Here is a 20,866-nt window from a genome sequence, read left to right as displayed (position 1 = left end):
TCCTGAAGAGCAAGCGTGATTGATTTTCCTGGCTGGTAGGCATATTGGTTGTTGTGAAGAGGTGTTGTTCTCAGTGGCTCGTCTCTGGGGCCCTATTTTGTAAAGCGATTAGGTTTCAACGTTACTCGTTAATGCGTACGACTGTCATTTACCTATCGTTTGACCTTCGTCCTCGTTTGCCTTTTTTAGAAAAGAAAAATATACAAAACTTCGAAGCCAATTTTATTTCCACTGATTGCAATGAACATACAAAATATAAACATACTAAAATATTAAAACGAATAAGCAAATTTCTTGTTATTATTGGAGCAGCCCAACACAAAAAAAAACCATAAAATACACCATTGATCTCAATCTTCATGGCCAATTGGCAGTGGCAGAGATAAAGTTCTCGGAAAGAAGATTTTCTTCTTTAAACTCATAAAATAAATAGTCGAAGTCACAAATTATGTCCATAACTTAAATTTTATTATTTATAAGAAATATTATTAAATAGCACAAGAAAAGTTAAAAGAAATTTTTTTTGCCACTGAAGATTTTGTTTACCCACTTATTTTTTGACAGCTTTTCATTGGCGTGAAGTTGGTACGCTTGAAAAAAAAATTGTTTTTTCATTTTTATCTGGCAATATTTTCAACCATGCATTATCGTTGTACTAAATCGCTCTATGTCGTGACTATCGTTGTCCTGGGTATCGTTGTTTTGCCTTTCGTTTCGTAATACGAAATAGGGCCCCTGATATGCCTGCCTAGTATCTTTTCCATTGTTTTCAAAAAGAATGAGGTAAGACTAATTGGTCTGAAAGATTTAGCTTGGTCAGTTGGTCGTCGTCCTGATTTAGGAATGAACTTGACCGTTACTTCTTTCCAGCTTGTTCTAAATATGTTTATTAGCATAGGTGTAACTAACTCACTTCCTTTCTGAAGGAGTGCTGGAAAGATACCATCTACCATTGGCCATTTTATGTTTCCCTCATAGAACAGTTCCCTTGCTCTTTTCCAGTCCTCTCTGTTTGGTCTGGTAAGCCTGAACTGCTGAGAAGAACTAGGTAGATCAGCGAGTATGACTATAGAGTTTGGAAAGTGAAAGTCCGTTAGGATTTGTAACGTATCTGGACCATTTTCCGCACACGTGCTATCTGTGTTTTGTAAGAGACCAATATCGGGATCGGGTCAAAATTCTGGCTTCAAAATTCTGCTTTTTTAACGAAAATTCTGTTTTTCAAAATTCTGCTTTTTTTCTATTCTGCTTTTCAAAATTCTGCCAGTATTAACCCTAAACAAAGAAAATTCTGTTTTTTTTATAGCATATGCGCTGACTAAAGAAAAATACACCGCATTAATGTAATTCAACATTGGTACTTTCCTAAATTTTTTTGTTTAAGTGTCGCAAATATTTTTTAAAATGCATAGACTGACTTTCTTTCAAATAAATTCTATAACTTATTGAAACCGATGTTGTTTGATACAAAATATTCCTTTTCTTATTCAAATTTTTGAATATTCATCTTTATTTGATAAATTAAAAAATTAAAAAAAGCGCGCGCTTTTTAACATTTTCCAAACCCTTTTTTAATTTTTTGCAGAAATTTGAAAAACAGAATTATGAAAAGCAGAATTTTGAAAAACAGAATTTTGAAAAACAGAATTTTGTAAAGCAGAATTTTGACCCCGATGCGAGCGCTGCTTTGTATATAGATAGATCATTGCAGAACTTTTTCTATGATTCTCTTTTGGCTCTTCTAATCTCTGTATTGTACTTGGTTAGTGAGGTGTGCAGCTGGATGATAGCTGCTACCATGTCCTTGTTGATGTGCTGTGGAATAGGAATGGTTGTTATAGATTTATTTATCATTATGCAAGCTCTAGGTCTACCTTCACTACTAGAATCATAAATAAGCTCACCTGATAGGCCTTCTATCTGGTCTTTCACTATGTAAGGTTCCTGGATAAATGCTATATCGAGGTGTTCCTTATTAAGTCTGTGGCTTAGTTCTGCCGAGGCAGCCTTCGCGTGTTGTTATTTGGATACACCTCAATCCCATGGTTATTGTTGATCGGGTTTACTGGCAGGAGCGCCGGTCTGACGTCTTCAGACGTCTTAGACTTCCTGGGGTTGGTAACCTTTACCATTGACCCACTGATTACAGGAGCATCTTTGTTGGCTTCCTGTAGTGTTACAAGGCCCTTTGAGCTATCGCCCTTGTTGTTCTCTTGTGTGCTGGTGGTTTCCTGCCTTGAACTTTCCTTGATCCTAATTTGGATCTGAGAGAAGTTCAAGAACAGTTTGGACTTCAGAATAGATTCCTTGGATTTGTCGACGGAGAAAGTGACGTGATATCCGCCGCTTTTTTCCTTGACGATCCTGAGGACTCTCCAGCCTTTAGTGTTAAAACCGGTGTTTTGTTCGCCAAGCCGATTTATAAATGGGTAATTCCATGAAAAAGTGGACACGAATTTTGAACAAATTATGCAGTTTTTTTTACTTTTTTTATTAGCAAATTAGTATTTACAAACGGTAACACTTTATGCAAGTTGCAAGATAAGATTCTTTGTTGTATTCCCTTATGGATAGAAATTAAATTCAAGGAGAATAAATAATCTTAAAGCATTTTTAAAGCATAAGCTGCCAACTACAGAAGAATTTCACATGAAAATGACGGAAAAACAAGCCCACAGAAAATTGGATGAATCTTATAGTGACCATGACAATATGCCCTCATGATTGCTAAAATAAATTAACATTGCAGCAAGCTTCGTTACACAATATTCGATTTAAAAAAAACTTGAGTGAAAATGCATCTTTTCTTTACTTTTGGAACCACAAATCGCAGGTAACATGAGTTACCAAAATAATGTAGCGTGAGTTACCTAAACATTTTAAAATTTTTCCTCGAAATATCGAATAAATGTTTGGTTTTGTCACTAATATTAAAAGTTTGTAATTTTTTATGTATGGAATCTTCATTTAAAACAAATTTAGATTCTTAATTTCGCAGAAAAACTTCATACTGTGGGACTCTTAAATCTCGTGTCCGATTTTTGTAACGTGAGTTACCATCATACTTTTATTTATCCCAAGCAAATACTAAAATTAAAGAAAATTTTTTTTGTTAATTATGAAAGTAATAGTTATGCTCCGTTCATGGATAGTAATTTCGTATCAATTTATATTAAAATTAACAAAAAAAAAATTATTTATGTATCGGAAATTTTTGTGAATGTAACGTGAGTTACCATGGAATTGCCCAAATATGTTCTTGGTGAGGGTATCATCTTTCGGGACATATGTGACGCCAACGTGTTGCTTGGGTATTAGGGTGGGTCAAAAACATCGAAATTCTTTTTTTTTGATTTTTTACTCCAAAAATTTGATTGCTAGACACCTAGAATATAAACACTAAATATGAGCTCTTTATATAAATGGGAAGGTCCTATTATTCGCAATTTTCCATTTTTACATCAAGCTTCTACTAAAAAAATTATTATTTTTTTATTAATTGACTTTTTGGCAAATTTCTTTGCATATTCTTATATGAAATTGAACGCTTTACCAAAAAGGCCTCATACACTTTTTTCGTTTATCTACCCGTTTAATAGATATTTGAGGTCCAAAAATCCAGAAAATCTTTAAAAATTATAATAATCAAAGGCGCAATTTGTATTCTTGTAGTAAATTGATTGCTTCACAAAAAAGGTCTTACTAACTTTTTTCATTAATCTAACTAGAGATGCCGCGAACATTCGGCCACTATTCGGTATTCGGCCTATTTTTCTAGTATTCGGTATTCGGCCGAATAGTTAAACTATTCGGCCGAATACCGAATACCAAATGGAGGAGAAACAAGACATAAATTACACGGTGTTACAAAAATGGGGTTTTAAAATATACGTGGGCGGAGACCTATCAGGTTTTGTAGAGCTAGTCGCACTGAATACGAAACGGTATTTCAAAATCCCCTAACACCCCCAAAATCTGGAGTTACGGGCAAAAAACGGTTTTTTGGAGCTTCACCCATTGAAAAAATTCTAGCTTTGACAATTTTTTACCCATTTTCTCATAAACTAGAAGACATAGAAACATATAGTTTTCACGGTTCGATAAGGAATCAATTAGGCAGTTTTCTGTGTGAGTAATTTTTTTTACTAAAATTCACAGTCTGGACAAAAATAGTATAAAATGAGTTTTAAAAATTTTTTTCGCCTATTTTTAACTTTGAAATCGATTATTTCACAAACTATTGGTTATATTATATTGATTTAAAAATTAAAATCAAATGTACAATTTTGCCTTTCGGAAATGGTATCATTTATTACTGTAAATGTTGCCGTTGTTTTTTAATAATTTTTTTTTAGAAAAGTGCCCCTCCCACCTAAACGGGGAGAGATAGACCCCCCTCCCAAAGAAAAAATGTTTGTATTGAGCTCCTCTACAAAAACCCGTTATCAAATCCTAGCGCCCAAGTTATCCTACTACGTGCCGAAACAACATTTTTGTTCTATACCTAAAAGTTCGAATTTCTGTATCTGGGTTGAAATCGAAATTTTTTTTTTCTAAGCCAATTTTGAAGTGATTTTCATTTATACCTTGATTAATTGGGAAATAGATATAGTTTTAGAATATATTTTTTAAATAGCATGTTGTTTTGAAAACATATACTTTAAATTGATGCCGAAGTTGGGCAAATGACAAAAAAAATTGAATTTTTGAACTTGGACAGCTTATAAATTCTAAGTGGTTTAACCGAGTTACATGTTTTATACATTGTTAGAAAGGTATATTTATCTTCTATCAGAAACTGTAAAAAAATCGAAAATGGGTAAAAAATTGTCGAAGCTAGAATTTTTTCAATGGGTGAAGGTCCAAAAAATCGTTTTTTGCCCGTAACTCCAGATTTTGGGGGTGTTAGGGGATTTTGAAATACCGTTTCGTATTCAGTGCGACTAGCTCTACAAAACCTGATAGGTCTCCGCCCGCGTATATTTTGAGTGTTACACCGTGTTATTATACCAAAATGTGTGTTTTATTAAGGGGTTATATCTAGTTGTAAGTGTAAAAAAACCTTTTTCGTGGATTTTTTGTGAAGTGGCATTTAATTATATATACATAAAGAATACATATCCATATAGCAAATTGAATGTATTAAAAGAATTCGCTGTGTATTTAAAAAAATATTGGGTTCCGTTATTTTTGTAGTAGATCTCCTAGACGACCTAAAAAAAAAGGTGTCTGGCGGTGAGCAAAATTTCTCCGAAACGGCTGGAGTAATCGGCTTGAAATTTTTACACAATTTTCTTAGATACTTTTGTCAGGTAATGAACGTAGGAAAAAGATTTTTGACAATAATTCGATTTTTTAAGCCACTTTAAAGTGTAAATTTTCGTGAAAAAACGATTTTTTGTCTTTGGGAAGCCGCCATATTGTCAAAAATCTAAATTTGGACTATTCCTTCGTTCATTACCTGCATTCGTCTATCCTGAAAATGAATCTTTTGTTTTTTTTAATTTTGAGTGACTTGGATCAGAGATATCTTGCTCACCGCCAGGCACCTTTTTTTGGAGGTCGTCTAGGAGATCTAATAAAAAAATAACGGAACCCAATATTTTTTTAAATACACAGCGAATTCTTTTAAAACATTACATTTGCTATATGGATATGTATTCTTTATGTATATATAATTAAATGCCACCTCACAAAAAATCCACAAAAAAGAAGTTTTTTTTGCACTTACAACTAGATAAAACCAGTGGTGGTACCACTTTACTTCAATTGAAGTTGATCTACTTCTTTTTTTCAAAAAAAAAAAAATAAATCTACTTCCTACTTCGCACCATCACGAAAATAACGAATTCTACTTCATTTTAAAATCTCTGTTACAATCTACTTCAAATTATCAAAATATAAGCCAATTCTACTTCTTTTTGCAGAAAACCAAATATTTGACTAAAAATTGTTATAAAATAATGTATTGAAATAATATTTATACCGAAAATATAGAGTTTGAAGGAATTCAATTTTTTGGTTTTAGTTGTTTTTACTAATTAAATTATTTAACTTAAATAAGTTAAAGAAAATATTTTTTTTTTTAAGATGGATTTTTATTAAAAAATTATATTTTGAGATCTACTTCGATTTTTCTCAATCTACTTCCATTTTTTCTTCAAATCTACTTCGACTTTTTTTCTGCAAGTGGTAACGCTGGATATAACCCCCTAAAAAATTATAATTTTAGTACTTATAATCTACTAAAGGCAAGTTGTGGTGAATGAAAACTATTTGTTCCGCATTTGTTGGTAGTAAACAATAACGTTTAGCTTCGTAAAATATTCCTGCTTCGAAAAATAGTCTTTCGTGGTAAACACTTGTCCCAGAAGAAGAAAGGTAGACTTTAGCAAATGTTGTCAAAATTGGAAATTTTGTAGTATGTGTTGACCACCACTTGTATGGGTTCGCTGTTCGATCTTGGCGAACAGTCCTCATATATAATTCGATTTTAGATGTCTACCTTCTTTGCAGCAGTAAGTAGTGTGTTCGGTATTCGGCCAAATCAATGTTCGCGGCATCTCTAAATCTAACCATTCTACAGATATTCGAGGTCAAAGTTAAAAAAAAAATATAAAAACATTTTTTACTTTTAAAAATTTTCCAATAATTTTTTTTTTTGTAGAAGCTTGATGTAAAAATGGAAAATTGCGAAGCGGAGGACCTTCCCATTAATATAAAGGGCTCAGTGGCAGCGCGTGAATAATTTAGATAGGTGTGCAATCCTTGAAAATTATAAGCTTAATTAAAAAATCAATTAATTAATAAAACTCTTACCATTTACTGTTTTCTCCAAATTAAAAAAAAAAAAAAACAACAATAAAAAATATCATTAGGTATATTTATTATAAAAAAAACTCCACGAAAACCGTAGCTAACAAAAACTAGATAAATTAAACTTCAACAAAAACTTATACAAAACATATAAATTATAGTTTTTTATTATATTAAATCGATTGTTCGATTTCTGTTGGTAAATTATTCAATCACATTTTGAATAAAATTAAATCTTTGGCAACAAAACAACAAAAAATATCATTCATTTTTATTACAAAAAAAGACCACTAAAAACGTAGGTAACAAAAACTAAATAAATTAAACTTCAACAAAAACTTAATACAAAACATATAAATTAAAGTTTTTTATATATTAAATCGATATTTTTCTTGATAAAATCTTCAATCTCAATTCTCAATAAAATTAAAGCTTTGGCACTTCCGTAAGGACATCAGGAATTCTCGTTCAATAGTAATGGAAGACAACGCAGAAAGCCGGTCTTCTCCCATAGTGCTTCTATTCGAAGTTTTTATTTTCTTTAAAGTTGAAAAACTTCTTTCTGTTGTTGCTGTGGTTGATGGAATTGTCATTATTAGATTGCAAAGTTTTAAGCCTTCCGAAAATGTTTGCTTTGCTTTAAATAAGCGGAAGTGATTAAATTTGCAATTTCCGTTGCATATTTTTTAGTATAACATTCAGAGCGATAAAGAACTTTTAATTTTTAAAAAATTTCCATAGATTTCCTTAAGGGGAATTATAAGCTCATGAGGGAACTTAGCACTATAAGCTGAAAATTTTTCGCTATTTAACAACTGTACAAATTTAATGTTTCTTAAATCTTTGTAGCGCGCACTTATTTCACATAAAACTTTTTCGAAAACATTTTCATATTAATACAGTAAAATAAGGAGAAAAAAGGGGTAAATCTCGGAATGAATGTTAGTAGAAATTTTTTTTGCTCAATATCTTCCTTTTGCCATTCTATAACATATCTCAAAAGTCTAGAAAAATCTGATGTCCGCTTGTCGCGATTTCAAGGTCAAATCGCGAAATGGAGATTTTCAAAACTAGCAAAAATGGGCTATGGTATTATATACACATATGATACATGATTTCAAGGTATTTTTTAATGCTGATTCCAAAAAATCTAAAATCAAGACTATCTGACGTCTCTGGAAAAAGTTATACCTGTTTTTCATCTGTCAACTCATATTATTATAACAGTTGCAAACTTACTGCCGAAAAACCCTTAAAAGTTATGGTAGATGAACCAAATTTTGCATGAAGATTTTAGAATCCATCATTATTAAAAATCAAAACAATCCATTAAAAAAATATATATACCTACGAAATAATGGTATTTTTTGATGGAGGGGCAAATTTTAGGATATGCACTAAAGAAGATTCTTGTTCATCTTAGGAATAAGTGCTAATAGGCTAATTTTTTCATTTTAATCTTTGTTTGGATATTCTTTAACTACCCTCAAAAATCTAAAAAAATCTCATGTCCGCAAGTCCTAATTTTCTTGGTTTGAAAATAAGGTGCAGATTTTAAAAAATTAATAAGAAAAGTTTAAATTTTTAAATGTATACCAACATAAGCGACATGATTTAAAGGTATTTTTAAACACTTATTCCAACAAGACTCACTAACAAGTCAACCTGACCATCCCTGAAAAGTAATGCACCTTATTCATGTTGATCTGACACAAATATCTGAAGTCTAGTTTTTTAATTTTTTAAAATCTGCAACTTATCTTCAAACCAAGAAAATTAGGACTTGCGGACATGAGATTTTTTTAGATTTTTGAGGGTAGTTAAAGAATATCCAAACAAAGATTAAAATGAAAAAATTAGCCTATTAGCACTTATTCCTAAAATGAACAAGAATCTTCTTAAGTGCATATCCTAAAATTTGCCCCTCCATCAAAAAATACCATTATTTCGTAGGTATATATATTTTTCGTAATGGATTGTTTTGATTTTTAATAATGATGGATTCTTAAATCTTCATGCAAAATTTGGTTCATCTATCATAACTTTTAAGGGTTTTTCGGCAGTAAAATTGCAACTGTTATAATAATATGAGTTGACAGATGAAAAACAGGTATAACTTTTTCCAGAGACGTCAGATTGTCTTGATTTTAGATTTTTTGGAATAAGCATTAAAAAATACCTTGAAATCATGTATCATATGTGTATATAATACCATAGCCCATTTTTGCTAGTTTTGAAAATCTCCATTTCGCGATTTGACCTTGAAATCGCGACAAGCGGATATGAGATTTTTCTAGACTTTTGAGATATGTTATAGAATGGCAAAAGGAAGATATTGAGCAAAAAAAATATCTACTAACATTCATTCCGAGGTTAAATCCTTATTTGACTGGATTATATACCTATTTGAAGAATTCTTTGTTTTCAGAACGTTTCACAGGCAAACCTCCGAATAAATCAAAAGTTTTCTGAAATTGAATCTCGAAGTCCTCGTTTCCACTCATTATTTTTTATGTATTCGGTACAGTTTGATATTTCTTTTATACAGTGTTCAATATCTAACGATTTTTGTTGAAGTAAATTATATAACACATCAGTTTGTGCAAATATAGAAGAAAACAAATTTAAAAAGAAAATAGTCTTAAACTCGCTTAAGAATTGTAAGTAACCGCGAGCATTAACCGTTGTATTTTCACCCCAACATTGTTCATTGTCTTCAATTATGTATTCGAACACAGCAATTAAGTTCAGTCTTTCTTTTTCAATTAAATTTAGTAACCGGAAGTTAAAAGACCACTTCATATTACAAACTGATGAGATTTTTTTGTTAAGCGTTTCTTTTAATAAAGTATCTCTCTTTGCTGATGTTGAAAAAAAAGATGCTAAACTACTCAAAGTTCCAAAAAACTGTTTTGTTTCTTTCACACTTTGAACTGATTTAGAAAGCACTAGGTTTAACACATGAGCATTACAGTGGATAAAGAGAGCAGAACTTTTTATCTGAGCCTGCACTCCATTAATTGAACCAGACATTACAGGTGCACCATCATAAGTCTGAGCAACAAGTTTAGCACCAATGTCGAGTTCGTTAATTACATGTAAAACTACTTTAGTAATTCCATCAGCACTTTGGTCATTACTTACATCAAAAAATTTATAAAAACGTTCCTCACATTCTCCGTTTTCCCTTACAAAGCGAATTATTGACGAAAGTTGTACTTTTCGCGAGATGTCTGTGGTTTCGTCAAATTGCACTGCAACAAACTCGGTTTGTTGAATCTCTCTTCTAATCTCCCTTAACAACACATTGCTTATAGTAGGAGATCCGGCCATAGGACGACCTACCCTCATCGTTATACCAGTTGAGAGTTATATTTTCTGAAAGGTAGTGTCTAAGGAAATAAATTGCACATGGGTTGCCAAGCGATATCCTGTCAAGGCATAGGGTTGCCAGGCCTTAAAGTTTATTTTTCCCTATTTTAGAATACGCCACCCTGCTTATATGGCAACCCAAAGAGTTATAAAACAAATATTATGTCATAGGAAATCTAATTTGAAAATTTTAATTTTCAGGATTTTTTAAAATTTGAAGTTTGAGTAGGGTAAACAAAGGTAAATTTAGAAAATGGGCAAAAATCTATTTTCTAAACAAAACGTAATAGAAATAAAATTGAAATTGGATTCGATAGATATTATAAAAACATAAAAGCCACACATACAAATACAAAATGTAAAAAATCTACAACTCGAGATATAGTCTTTTTTAAGTCATGACAATCCAATTCGATATTTGAGAAATAATTCACCAAAAATCAGAATGAAAGATTTTTTAAATAATTGTTATTTGATAAGTTAGAATAAAATAACTTGACACGTATCTGTCAAATTTTTAATTTAATTTACCGTTTTTGCGGGGGGATTTTTTGAAAAAGTCCTTATTTTCGTATTTCAATATGTTAAAGGAAAAAATCCCGTCATAGGACGACCTATCCACGTCATTATACCAGTTGAAAGCTATATTTTCCTAAGGGTAGTGTCTAAAGAAACAGTTTGCACATGGGTTGCCTAGCGATATCCTGTCAAGGCATAGGGTTGCCAGGCCTTAAAGTTTATTTTTCCTTATTTTTGAATACGCGACCCTGCTTATACCCAAAGCCAAAGAGTTATAAAAAAAATATTATGTCACAGGAAATTTTATTTGAAAATTTTAATTTTCAGGATTTTTTAAAATTTGAAGTTTGAGTAGGGTAAACAAAGGTGAGTTTAGAAAATGGGCAAAAATCGCGTATACTCCTTTCCACTTTTTTTGTATATAGACTTTAAGTGTTCTAAATTCGTTTTCACTTTCACTCATCTTGATATTATTGATATCACTTTTAAATTAATTTAATAAAAACAAAAAACATCCGCATACCCGAAACTGTGACCACTTCATTTCATTTTCACATTTTTCCTATGAAATTTGGTGTTAATGTATTCTATCTAAAACAGAATAAAAACCTACATCGCCGACTGTCGTGCATTGCTTCTTTTCGCACGAGCTTGGAAGTAACTCATTCTATTTTTCATCTTCATAGCCCAGTCGGGATGTACAAAAAATTAAGCTCAAATGGAAAAAATTATATCGTGCAATTTTTTTTCATAGGACGGTAGAGGGGATCACTGAGAGCTTAAAACCAGTTTTTCGGGAAAATCGACCTTGTGCTTAACCCTCTATGACCCATGAGTTCAGAATTAAAAAAGAATTGCAGAATTATATAGTGACATGCATTTAAAAAAATACGTAAGTTATATTTTTTTGAAATCATAATAATTTATTCAGTTATCTTATAACTTTAATAACTTTAAACGAGCTAAAATTGTTTATATATATATATATAAATATATATAAAATTGGGATCTCGGAAACGGCTCTAACGATTTCGATGAAATTTTCAGGGTTTGTTCATCTAAGCGAGTAAAAAGTTTGGAAGTATTTTTGGAAAAATCCGCCCACTGCCACGCCCACTTTTTTTAACATATAAGTTTTTTCGGGAACGGCTCTAACGATTTCGATGAAATTTTCAGGGTTTGTTTATATAAGCGAGTAAATAGTTTTGGAAGTTTTTTTTTTAATTATCCGCCCACTGCCACGCCCACTTTTTTAACATATAAGTTTTTTCGGAAATGGCTCTAATGATTTCGACGAAGTTTTCAGGGTTTGTTCATCCAAGAAAGTAAAAAGTTTTGGAAGTTTTTTTTTTTGGAAAAATCTGCCCACTGCCAAGCGCACTTTTTTAACATTTAAGTTTTTTTTCGGAAACGTCTCTAACGATTTCGATGACATTTTAAGGGTTTGTTTATCTAAGGGAGTTAAAAGTTTTGTAAGTATTTTTGGAAAAATCCGCCCACTGCCATGCCCACTTTTTTACCATAGAATTTTTTTTAAACTTTAAAGATTTCGATGAAATTTTGAGGTCCCCTAGACATTTTGGAAGTATTTTCTCTTATATTAGTTTTGTTTTCGCAGAGAGAGATTCAACGACTTCAATAAAATTTTGAGGGATGGTTCCATGTTTTACGCATTTTTCTTTTTCTTTTTGTTACAATAACTAAACAAAATTTTTTAGATCATGACTTTTTTGATCATGTATTGATCATTTATTCAGTTGGTTGGTTTTTGTTCTGAAAAACCCTGTTTTGTTGAATTCAAATTGTAATATTTTGTGATCTAACTGCAACTTAGGAAACTTTTATACTTTTTTGAAAACTACAATAACAGGGCACCTTTTTAAAATAATAAACCATTTTCACAGCGTAAAATTTTTTTTGCGGTGTTGGTCGCAAATAAAAGTTAGAAATAGATTTTTTATAAAACTTGAAACTGTTAGTTAACTTGCAGCGAAATATGGCGTATGGAATAAAAAATATTTTGATTAATTAATTGTTCCTAATTATTGGCAATGTTTTCGTAAAAGAATTAAAAAAAAAAAAACAAATATCAATAATGGGCGCAGGAAGCAAAATACTGTTGTCAAGTAAGGATTTTTCGAAATTTCACAAGAATTGCATTAAATTGAAACCCGTAAGGATTTGGGAGGAACAAGGTTCCAATCAGCATATTTCGTTTGATCCATTACTTTTGGGACACCCTATATAAGTAAAAAAAAGAAAGGAGTAAAGCATCCACTGATACTAGTTCATACTAGCTAGTTCACCCAAAAACATACTAAGTTTTCTAAACTCAGGATTTCTACGTGAACTCTAAAAAGAGGACATCACAATAGGCCCATCAGAGGCCGCAGTGATAAGGCGAATTATTCCCACCTCTCACCCTAATCTTAATCTTAATCCATTGATACAGAATAGAACAGAGACAGGGATAAAAATAGTATTTCTTCATACTAAGCTTTGCCGACAAGGCTATACAAAAAAAAAAGATTAACTTTATATTCACCATCCAAAACTTTCTGACCCGTAAATCAAAATTTGAACAAAAAGGGATCTCATTGCTGTAAGCATTTTCGATAATGCAGATTCCTGTAACCCTTCTATTCATTGCTGATCGTATATTCAAACTTAAATAAACTGGATTATAAAGTGGGAATGTGGTGTTTTGTAACCCGCGAAAAAACTGGTCATTGCAAACTCAAACCCACTCCAAAAAATTGCTGTTTACATTTGATTTTTTTTTTCACTCAAAGTTATAACATTTAAGGATACCGAGCAAAGCTCGGTCACCCAGGTACTGTTACAATAAATGGTATGTAGCTTCTAGGCAACAATGGGTAATAAAGAAAAAAACTATATCAGTTAAGACAGTTGAAAATTTCTGAAAAAAATGTTTTGTTTTCGTGTAGCATAAAGCTACGTCACACTTTTCACACACGGTGTGCGTGACCTGACGAAAATAGGTTTAAAAAGAACTTTTTTTGCATTTTTAGATCCAAAAATTCACCGCTCAGTTACTCGTCACCAGTGAAAGCTAGCAGTTAGTGTCAATTCCATAAACAAAAAATACCAAGACTGGAAACTCGGCGGTCAACTGACGTTTGCCTACAAGCTGCGAGGTGTGGTGAATGTCGTGAACCTATCATTGTGTTCGTGTCAAATGTGTGGTGAATGTCGTGAATCTATAAATGTGTGCGTGTTAACGTCATTTACCAACGTGGTGGCTTTCACATATATTCACAGGCAGCACTGTACACAAAAGGGTTTCGGGGGGAAAGACGTACGAAAGTTTCCAGTCTTGGTATTTTTTGTTTATGGTCAATTCCAAGTTGTTTTTCTTCCACCGAAATGTAACCTTTTCAAGCTTTAATTGTTTAGGGACAGTGTCTGAAGTAGACGAAGTAGGTGCCAATTCTTGATCAAAATTAGTCATTTAAACGCCCTAATGAATCTTCCATATCAATATCGCCCCTTTCTTCAGTAGAATCTTCGAAATCTGGCTCAAAATCGGGTTCTGACTAGCTATCATCAAAATCGAGTCCATTTTCACTTTTCGCGACGCAAAACAAAGTAATACCCTGAGTAAATATTAGCGATATTCATACCGTTTCAACACAATAAAGCCTACAGGACACAAACCCAAATTGGCATTTCACAAAGAAAAAACAATAAGAAACTACAAAAAACAGTTATCTTGTAAACATTGAGCACTTTACTTTATAGATTTTCACAAAAAAAATCACTTTATAAACCAAAAACTATTTTTTATTGTTTTTAAGAAAAAGCACACTTCCAACTTTTAGAAATTATTAGTTTACTAAAGGGATTTCTCCGTAAGAACAATTGAGTTGTCCATCTCTTCATATTTTTGGTATTTGACAGTATAGAATACATTCTGCAATACTTAAAAACGGAAAATTTTAAAAAGAGTAGGAGAAAAGGGGGGTTAAGCGGTTTGTTGCCTGTGGTATACTATATGCTATAGAGGGTTAAGCCGCCATCTTGGATTAAAGGTAAAACACGTTTTAGTGAATAACTCGGCCATTTTTGATTTTTGACAAAAATTATATAGGTACAACTTGTAGAAAATTTTATTTTCTATAACTTTTAACTTAATAAATTTTTCTGTATGACCGATATTTTTCTAGTTAGTTTGAAAAAACTATACCCCTACTCAGCTTAAATTTTATACCGCTTTGAGTATAGATTTTAAGATCAACGCAATTTGGGATTGTTTTTATGTTTTTGGGAATGAGAAATCTAGCTGCAATGTTAGTTTTTGCAAATTCCTGAAATTTTATAAACAAAAAGAAGTAAGTGTTATTTTAAACAAAATTAGTAAATATTATAATTGATGTCTAGCAAGACAATTAAGTCTTTGAATTTTTCAAATCGGTTCATTAATGCCTGAGATATGACCAATTGTTTATAATAAAAGCTTAAAAGAGAGAGTGAGTTATAAACAATTGGTCATACAGTCGTCGGCATAATTATTTTGACTATTTTTCAGTTCTCGATCAGATAAGAATAATTTCTAACGGTTAAACTTTTTATAGGTAAAGTTAGTGGTTGTTTTTTAAGTATGTTATGGTGAATCTCATGGTGGTCAAAGTAAGTCATATGAGTGAAATTTGGCTTTCAGGCAGCTTTTTTTGTATTAGAAGTGCTATTTTTTGAGCGGCATAAGTATTTTGACCAGCATTCTTTTTCAATTTTGGTAAGGTAAAGTAATACCTTTTGCTTATTTTAAGCATGTATCCAACTGTTGAACATGTTAAGGCTCAAATTCATAAAAAAAATTGGAAACATTTCGCAAATAAATATTGAAATTAGGGCATTTATTGTTACAAGTTAAAATTCCCGTTACCTGTTAAACAAATCAATGGAGAACTGATTTGTTTGCGCCAAATTATGTCTTAGCTAATAGAGAAACACAAGAGTACGAGTACTGAGTAGAATCAGCCATGAATCTGTACAAAACAAAAAAATACACAAAAAAAAGACAATTTTTTTTTGCGTAATTCACTTTGAATCCCAGATTGAACCCTTATATCATGGAGCTGGAAATGAAATCCCTAGGGAAGAATTCCTCCTCAGAAAGCAAAGATTCGCAGGAGACTTAGGAAACACAATTTTGTAACTTATTCAGCAAGAAAAGCACTAGTTAACCTCTTGAAAGCATGTTGAAAACTATGAAATTCGCAAAAAAGCATGTTGGTAAGCCTAATTTTTTCTGGATCAAGGTTTAATGGACCGATGAAAGTTTTTTTGCACTTCATAAATCACCAAGAGTGAATTTTGTTCGGATACGGTCTAGAAAACTTTGTTCAAGAAAAAAAAAACTTAAACGTTCTACAAAAATTCCCTTGGAATCAAATTGATTGCTTTAACCGTTTAGAAGATATTCGTATCCAAACTAATGCTCACTGATTTCAATAGTTTTCTTATGACCCGTATGCATTGCGATTTGGATACGAATATCTTCTAAACGCTTAAAGCAATCAATTTGATTCCAAGGGAATTTTTGTAGAACGTTTAAGCCCCTACAAGAATATATCTTGCTAATTTGAAAATAATGACGTTTCAGTGAATTAGAAATTTTTTAAAAATATGAAATGTTTTTATATTTTTTTTTAACTTTGACCTCGAATATCTTTAGAATGGTTAGATTAATGAAAAAAGTTAACAAGACCTTTTTTGTGGAGCAATCAATTTCCAACAAGAATATGTCTTGCGCGTTTGATCATTATAATTATTCAATTTGTTACAAAATTAAGAACAAAAAACGAATTTTTAAAGATTTTCTCGATTTTTGGACCTCAAATATCTATTCAACGGTTAGATAAACGAAAAAAGTGTATAAGGCCTTTTTTGTAGAGCGTTCAATTTCCTACAAGAATATGAAAAGAAATTTGCTAAAAAGTCAATTAATAAAAAAATTATTTTTCTTTAGTAGAAGCTTGATGTAAAAATGGAAAATTGCAAAGCGGAGGACCTTCCCATTAATATAAAGAGCTCATATTTGGTGTGTATATTCTAGAGGGGTCTAGCAATCGATTTTTCGGAGTACCAATTCAAAAAAAAGAATTTCGATTTTTTTGACCCACCCTAGTGCATATTCCTTATGATTAAATTATGAACACAAAACTCCCATAAAATGTAATAAAATGATGTATGATAAATTTCATACAACATTAGAATACTTGCAGTCGTTTCTCCGTTCATACACTGATGTATGACAGTTCTTCATACAACATTTCTATGAAACAGAAATATACAACACAGGTGCGTTCTGTGTTCTAACAATAGTCAACTATTGTTATGTCAAAAAATATTGTTGATGTGTCATTGTTAGAAATTGTTGGGTTTTTTACAAATCATTTAGGAACGATTTGTTAGATATTGTTAAACTGTCAACCACAAGAAAAAAATTGTTTTGAGAATATTTTTATTTGTATAATTATAACAAAAATCATGTTTTTTTAGTCAAAATAAATTTTCTCTCATCATAAAATTACAAAACTCTGTTTTATTTTTCATTTTTTCCGCTTATTTCCTAAAGAAAAAAATCTTTAAGTTGCTTTTGTTAACAAAACATCCACTTTGACCCATCAACAATCTCATGAGTGTTCAACTCATATCATGGAGGTGAGTTGGAAATAGTTACGATTTGTAACTATTTGACACTTCAAAACGAGTTTAGGAACGATGTTCATCTGTCAAATAGTTACAAATCGTAACTATTTTGTAGTTTAGGAACGACAAAAGTGAACGATAGTTAACAATAGTTAACTATTGTTAAAAAAGAACGCACCTCAGAACTGTCAATATCATACAATGTATGTAATGTATTATCTATGAGATAGGCCCAAGTTTGATATCACGCTCAGAAAGTGTTTGTAATGGGTGGAGTAAGTGCATTATCGCTACATTACATTGGGCTGTGGCATCCCGATAGGAGCTTCCTGATGTGCTTGGTCGCGATTGTTCATTACTTTTCCAAGGTTGGATTCAGTTTTGGCGGCAATCTGGTCGTCTCATGAGCACGATGCTTCTTCAAAGCTGCTCCTGCAGGGGAGTTATCAGCCAACCGTTCCCTTTTGCCCTTATTAGCTGCCTGCAGTGATATGCCTGCCTTTTTGTCTGCTAGTACTTTTGCGTATCTAGCTTTTTCTCTGTGCCTTGCTTCTTCGGCCTCAATCCCGTCTCTAATCTGCCCAGCTATACCTCGTCTTTGTGCCCCAGTGATATGATCTTTCTGCTGGGGTTTGTTGACGTGGTCGTTTCCTCAATCATAGAGCTTGGACCTTGTGGTACCTAAGAATCTAGATTGCCATTTGCATTGAGAAAGGGGACGGTTCCTTTATATAGAGATGGTTCTATGAAATCTGTCTCCATACCAGTCACTGGTGAGCGGAGTAGAGCTTCTTCATCTGACTCCGTTGTTGTGTTGTCTATAAGTAGACGATTTTTGTTTGTGTTTTTTTTGTTTTTGTTTGATTTGGTTCATTAGGTTCCCACGAGTAAGTGAGAAATAAAGGTCAACTATCTACAGAGCGCCCATGTAGACAAAAGGCAAGTTACTATGCGAGATCACCTGGTATCGCATAGGGACAGTACGTTCGTGATGCATATGTTTTGTTCCCTGCACCATTCAGTCCTGCGCACGTATTCCAACTACCTTGACTTGGGAATTTTTTTAAGAGGAGGGTAAGGGAAGGTAAGTTGTGTAGGGAAAGAGAAAGGGGGTGGGAAGGAGGGAGGAAGGGGCGGGGATGGCTGCATCTTAGCTTCGAATCTCCTCATAGGAAAGTTTAGTCCCAAGAGTCATTGGTGCCTCTGCAGCGCGACAAGATTTACAGCCGCGCAAAGGTGCTGAAAAATAATTTTTGGTTAAATTTAATTCGAATGAGTATTTTATCCTTCGTAACAAATTAGCCAGAAGTCAATTCAATTAACATATTTTTAATATACATTGATTATTACAAAATATTGTTGGCACATATCGCACCCTCAGTGCAAAAGAGCGAGAACTCAAAAAAGTTCATTTCGGGAAAACGCTTCTGCAAAATACATACTGACTCTAAACTTTCCATGGGACAGCAATTTCCATAATGTCAAAGCTCTATTACAAGAACCATTATGTTTATTTTGTAGTTTTAATAAATTTATTTTTTAAAATTGTTTAAATTAGGAAAGAGTTTGACTTTTAATATAGTAGGAATTGCATAAAATCAGTCATAATCTTTCGAATTTTTCGTTTACGTTAACAACAAGCCCTTCAAAAGAAAGGTAATTTAAAAAGCAACATTTCCTCATCATTATCTCAAAAATGTCATTTTTTGACTTATCGCTCTTTTGCACTGAGGGTGCGATATGGTGCTAACCTTATACAATGATTAAGTGATGAAATATTAATTAACATAATAATCCAGTCAAATAAGGGTTTAACCTCGGAATGAATGCTAATAGAAATTTCGTTTGCTCAATACCTTCGTTTTGGCATTCTATAACATACCTTAATAGTCTATAAATATCTCATGTCCGCAAGTCGCGATTTTTAAGGTCAAAGGGAGATTTTCAAAATTAGCAAAAACAGACGATGGTATTAAATACACAAATGATACATGATATCAACGTATTTTTTAATGCTGATTCCAATCTAAAATCAAGGCAATCTGACGTCTCTGAAAAAAAATTATACCTGTTTTTCATTGTCAACCCATATTATTTAACAGTTGCTAACTTACTACCTAAAAACCCTTAAAAGTTATGGTAGCGGAACCAAATTTTGCATGAAGGTTTTTATATCTATTATCATTAAGAATCAAAACAATGGAATGCGAAAAACATTCATATCTATGACAAAATTGTATTTTTTGAGAAAAGGGGAAAGTTCGGGATATGCACTAAAAAAAATCCAGGTAAAATCTTGGAATTAGTGCTAATACGCATCTAGTATTTAACCTCCGAGGTGATGTAAAAGAAAGTGCCAATTTGAAAAAAAGTGCATACTTAGGGGTAGATTCGAATACTGAAAGTACTGTAATTTCTAAGGAGCAAGTGATATACATAAGAAAATTTTTGAGAGCAATGACCTTTGAACCATTATAACGGGTCTAGCGGACAGAGGAACTTTCAGGACTTTTCACAGATTGTAGACGACCTCCATACCAACCGGTGCCCACGTTCTGTAACTCTCGCATCGAGAAATTTATCGCATGAAACACGAAAATCGGAACAAAAATAATGTGAATTGGCACAAAAATCATTTTCTCACATTCGCTTGTGTCTATAATCAAAATTTTCTCGACTTGAAACATTTCCGAATAAAAATGCTTGGAAGCCTAGAAAAATGTGAATAAAACTGTGTCTGTAAAAAATATATCGAGATAATTTCTCGGTTTAACTGCCAAAATTACTCACAAGCAAAAAGGATGCGAGAAAGGAAGATGTTTAAAAATATTTTATAAACTTACATTAAGTTTGAGATGTTTTCTGGTGTAAAATAATTGTTAATGGCATGCATAGGTTAATTTGTTTGCAAAACATGATACTTATTTATAAAAAATATAAATGCCGTAGAATTTTCCCTAGCTATAGAATAGCGTTTGGTAGATATTTAGTTTTTGGACCAATAATTTAGATTTTTTTTAGATTAAATTAGATTTATTGATTCATCGATAAAAAGAATTACAAAAACATTTTGTTTAATTAACTTAAATCTTTAAGGGCATGGCCAGATGGGCCGTCAGCCAGATGATAGCTTTGCTAAATGATTACATTTATGAATTTGTAAATTAATTGATTTTTGTTTCTTTTTAATATAATTTTAAAAGGCTTCTCTTAATATTTTGTTTCTATAACTTAATGATATTTTTATATATTGCGATAGTTTGTGCCAGTTTTTCCCATTTAAAATTGCAAGAAGATCAGTTTCATCCAAATAGTTTTGTTGCCATACTTGTCGCCTTATTTCTGCCAAAATTGGACATCTTGCGATGAAATGAACAATATTTTCCCTTTCGTTGGTATTGCATTAGGGGCATTTCAGAGCTAAGTCTTCGCGGTGCGGTATGAAATTCAATGCTAACAATTCTCCTCTCGCTCTGAATACGAA

The 20,866-nt window shown here is 32.1% G+C and overlaps 1 protein-coding gene across 3 annotated transcripts in view; it reads left to right on the top strand.

Moving 5' to 3' along the window:
• LOC129907441 (protein piwi) overlaps positions 1 to 20,866 on the top strand; it is a 134,473-nt gene that overhangs the window by 107,393 nt on the left and 6,214 nt on the right. The window lies entirely within an intron of this gene.

Source organism: Episyrphus balteatus, chromosome 1 (genome assembly GCF_945859705.1).
Source record: "Episyrphus balteatus chromosome 1, idEpiBalt1.1, whole genome shotgun sequence".
In the NCBI taxonomy this organism is placed as follows: Eukaryota; Metazoa; Arthropoda; class Insecta; order Diptera; family Syrphidae; genus Episyrphus; species Episyrphus balteatus.
Note: the sequence above shows the minus strand (reverse complement) of the source record. Positions and strands in the feature narration are given on the sequence as shown.